The sequence below is a fragment of the Sciurus vulgaris genome (assembly GCF_902686455.1).
Source record: "Sciurus vulgaris genome assembly, chromosome: 1".
Taxonomy (NCBI): domain Eukaryota; kingdom Metazoa; phylum Chordata; class Mammalia; order Rodentia; family Sciuridae; genus Sciurus; species Sciurus vulgaris.
Window position 1 is genome coordinate 189645786 of NC_136461.1, and position 5188 is coordinate 189650973.

Consider the following 5188-nt stretch of genomic DNA (forward strand, 5'->3'; position numbering starts at 1 on the left):
CGATTCACTCAAACAAACAAGATGGCTGCCGTTACGCCGCGGCTCTTCCTGCCGCCCAAATCCTCGGTTCAAATCGGCAGGATGTTTACGGTCAAAATGGTGCCAGTGCGCCTGCGCAACCAGCCTGCGCCGCTGAAAGAGCGACGCAGGCGCAGTGACCATTTCCTCTTCTTTGGAACCCGCCCCCTGGCTGTGGAGCCTGGAACTGAGCAGGCGCAAAGGTGATTCTCTAGCGAGAGGGTCTTCAGTTGAGCTGGCAAACTGCGCACGCGCAGTGCTGGCCAGTACGGTGAATATTTAAGATTTCGCTTTATTCTTCCGGTTGTTTTAAAGAAAAGAAACATTGTGCAAGTCGTGTGAGCCCTACACAAAAACTTGTTTTAATGGTCTTATAGCAGCGAAGGTAACATGAAAACTTTGAACTAGCTGAGTAAAACATAGGGGCTCATTCATTCAGTCACCCTACATTTATAGAAGGTCTTCTGTTTGTCACTGCGCTGGCTCGGCTCTGGGATTTCAAACTCACGAATACCGCGGCGATAGTAGCTGCCCACGGGAAGCCGGTGGTACAGCTAAGGGGAACTCTTAAACTTTTTACAAGTGCTTATTTGTATCACGAAGAACAGAGATGGAGGAATAATTTACTTTTGTTCCAGTTTCTGAGGGTATGGCTCATTTTACACTCTCCTCGCAACCCTTAACCCGCCTTCCCAGTCATGAATTTTCGTAATATGTTACAACCCCAGTCCCCAAAGTTGCTGGATTTGATTCTTTTGAACCAGGTAAAGGTTCTGTTCTGGTTCAGGGTCCTGCCGTATTAACACATTCATCTTGAACTAAAATGTCAAGTTCAATTTCTTGTTGCAGAAGTTTGCTGCGAAGAGTACCTCCTCTACCCAGAAACACTTAAATTTTAGTAATTGTGAATTTGTTTGAAACCCTGACAGGGCAGATTTTAATTGCAGATTTAGTCTTCATTCGACAATGATCTTTTTGTGATTAACTCAGTAGATGACTTGTATGGTTTGGGATAATCACTGCCTGAGAAGCTGGATGTTGCCATTGTCTCGAGTTGGTCTTGAAAACCAGCTGTGTTCTGTCTTACTATTCCATGATGACACACGCAGTCAAGATTTTTTGTGTGTGTGAGATAAAGACTGCAATAGAAATAATAATAAAAAAAAACACATTTTATGTGAGATGAAAAATTGTTAGAAGAGCTAAATCGTTCAGTAGCAGATTTGAATTACTCATAACTATCTAGGCTTTGTTCCTCTGAACTGACAAAACTTTAAAAACAGGATTTTCTATTATAACATTAAAAATTATATCAGGAGGGGTTACATTAAGAGAAGAATAAGGCAAAGAGATTTCAGGAGTAAATCAGTGTTAGTAATGGGTGGGCATTAAGTATGTTGTACTAGAACTCTGAAAAATTTGTATTTAAATGAAGAAAATGTGTGAAATACTTGAGGATTCTAAAGTTGAAGAAAAATTCATGAAGAGTAAATAACCTCTTTAAGGTTTTGTGTTAAACAGAAAAATGGACTGAAAATGACTGAAAAAAAAAAAACCCAATATATTTTTATCCCTAAAAGATCAAAAAGGGAATGTCTTTTATGATGAAATTCATAGTAAAATTGCCCTTGTCAGGCACAGGAAATATAGGAGAAGCAAAGGAATTGAGAACAAAAATTATTATTTGAAATATCAACTCTTAATACACTAGATATTAAGTGAGTGATAATGTGGATGCTCACACTTGTGGAGGAGTTATAAGCCTTAGAAGCGCTAGAATTAATTCACAGTTACATCTTCAGCTTCAGGCAAGGGTTGTGGGTTTTGAGTGATCTCTAGAGAGGGACTTCATACATCCTGTCAAGGCTGGGCAAAGGGTCTGCTCAGGTAGGTAGGTATCAGCAAAGAAAAATCACCAGGACCCAGGAGTGATGGAGGGCTGGTGTCTGGGTCAGATGTGAATGTGGGCTTGTCAAGGATTGAAGTAAGACCAAGGAAAACCTGAGACAGAAGAATCTCTTGAACTTTTCTCAGAAAATTTTAATATGCTAACAACATTTCAGTATCTGAAGCATTTTTAACACTTTAACTGGGCATTTTTTTTTTGAGTAACCATTTTGATCTATTTCCTCTATTTCATGCCCATCTTCTCTTCTATAATAGTGCTGAATATTTAAGAATAATGGGTGCTTAATAAAAGCAAATGGATGATGTTGCCTTGAAACCCTCTAGGCATTCTTCCAGACTTCAGGCATTTTATTGTTTTAATACAGTATACATTATTCCTTTCATTTTGCAAAGTGATTTAGAAAAAATTATTAGGCAAATTAGGGGAACATAGGGTTGGGGTAGAGCTCTTATAACCAATGCAACTAACAATGCTAGCAAAAAGCATTGCAAACTTAAAAAAATTTTTAAATCATCACTGATTAAGGAAATAATATAACAAATATAGTACTTTAACTACAAAGAAAGTGAAGGTGCTTGATGGAAAGGGTGTGAGCAAAAGTAGAAGCTGCCAAGTTGTAAGAAACAAGAAAAATGTAGTAATCCTAGAAATTTCTGTAGTAAGTACTTCGACAAACACAGCAGAGGACTAAACTGAACCAGAGCCCACTTGAAAAGTGAATGAGTAGCACACACAGTACAATACTTGGTTCTTTTTGGCTTGATGTGAGTGAAAAAGCCACCTCCTAAGAGGAAAAAAAAAATCACACTTGAATCAGTGTAACTTCTCTGTTATTTGAAAATCATCCTTCTGTGTGCTGATCATGTATGAGGAATTAACATTATTATAAAAACTTGTGCTTTAACATAACAGATTGAAATTTTTTCCTAAGACTAAGTTGCTATTTTATTATCAGTGAGGTCTGATATATTCATGGCAGTTGTCTAAAACAGTGATATTTCTCCAATTTTAATGGGCATACTACTTATTTTGGGATCTTATTTAAATGAAGTTTGAATTCAGTATTTGGGTGGGGCCCGAGGTCTGGTTTTAAAAGCAGTTTCTGTGTAACTTTAAAGCTTCTGGCATGTGGACCGCATCTTTTGAAAATAGACCTTGGCACCACGTAGACCTGGGTTTGCATCATGGCTCTTTCATCTATCAGCTGCATGACCTTATACACGTTGTCCAAGCTACTGTGTTTTCTCATCTATAAAATCAGACTGATTTTACCTATTAGTGCTGCAATGCCACTTACATGTGATAATGTATACAAAACATCTAGCTTAGGGTGTGGCACATTGATTGAGCTTAGTTGATAATAGTTGTTATTTTAATATTATTGTGGTTACTATTATTGGTATTTGGACATCTACTTATTTTCCTGAACATATTTACTATTCTTTTCACTTGACATCTACAGACTCTCCTTCACTATTAACCTTTATTTTATCTTGAGTTCTATGATAAAAGCTGAGAATTGCCTCACAACATCTTTGCCTTTTTCTTTTGTTTGCCATGTGGCACCTGGCTAAAAGATTAAGTTTCCCAATCTCCTGCACATCCAAGCAAATACATTTTATTTGCACATTCCGAGAAGACTTATAAAGACAAAAGAAGCCTCTTCTCTCTTCCTGTTTGGAACATAGATGTGATAGCCAGTACTCCAGCAGTCATCCTGGACAATCAGAATAAATGCTAAACCATGGATAGAGAAACAGTGAGATGAATAAGCCTAAGTCCATGAGAATTTGTCCAGTTGTCATTTAAGCCTTCAATTACTTTCAGACTTATTTTTTTAATAAATGAGAAAGTACTGTCCTAATATTATTCTTGTTGAACTTGATGGTGCAAGTACTTTATAAGGTACAGGAATACAAAAATTAATGTCTGATCTCTAATTTTTTTTTTGGTACTGGGGACTGAATCCAGAGGTGCTTAATGATGAGCCACACATTCCCCAGCCCTTTTTTTATGTTTTAATTTGAGGCAATGTCTCACTGAGTTGCTTAGGGCCTTACTAAGTCACTAAGGCTGGCTTTGATCCAGAGTCAATCACTCTTTGCTGCAAAGTTGTGTCTCTGTAAGACTCTTTTCTCATGCACTGTGTGCTTCTTGTCTGGAATTAATTGAGTTCAATTTCTGTTAAGGTTTCACTTCAACCACTGATAAAATTTTAAGTGGCAGAATGAAAGTTTTTGTACTAGCCGCACTTTTTTTAGACATAATAGTGAAAGGTCAGTTTAAGTAGAATGATATTTAGGAATTATTCCTTATTTTTCATATGAAAAATGGTATTGTAGCTATAAAGAATAGACTTATCCCTTAGAGATGCATACTAAATTATTTGCAGGTAAAATGGTATACTGTCTGGATTTTACTTTAAAGTAATCCCCAAGAAACAGGAGGAGGTGGTGGGGTTGTAAAGAAAATAGGTAATAGAATAATAGGGTTGGTTGTGAGTTGATTGTTTTTGAAGTTGGGCAAAGGTATATATGGGGTATTATTTTAATTTTCTCTTTGTCTTTATTTATGTCCCTCTCTGCCTTTGTATAGGTTTACCATAGTAGTTTTCCATGATGAAATATTTTTTTAAGTGAAATTAAGACATGAGTTTTAACCTTAGGTAAGCAGATTTACAAAAATTCACTAGACATCTTCAACCAGCATTTTTTCAGATCATTCAATCCTCCAATTTAATGATTTCATTAGAAATAAGATTTTTCATTTCTGCATTTTTATGTTAGTACGAATTAATGAACTTTATGCACTATCTCATTAGAGGAAGTCAAATCTAAGTTTTTTTAAATTCATTTTTATTGTAAACAAATGCGATACATCTTGTTTCTCTGTTTGTACATGAAGTACATGCATATCATTTGTGTAATCATACATTTACCTAGGGTAATAGTTTTTGATTCCTTCTGTTATTTTTTTCTCCCCTCCACCCCTCCCACCCCTCTTATCTTCTATAGAGTCCCTCCTTCCTCCATTCTTGTCCCCCTCCCACCCCCCATTATGTGGCATCATCCGCTTATCAGGGAGATCATTCGGCCTTTGTTTTTTTGAACTTGGCTTATCTCACTTAGCATGATATTCTCCAACTGCATCCATTTGCCTGCAAACGCCATAATTTTATTATTCTTTATGGCTGAGTAATATTCCATGGTATATATATATATATACATATATATATATATATATATACCACAGTTTCTTTAT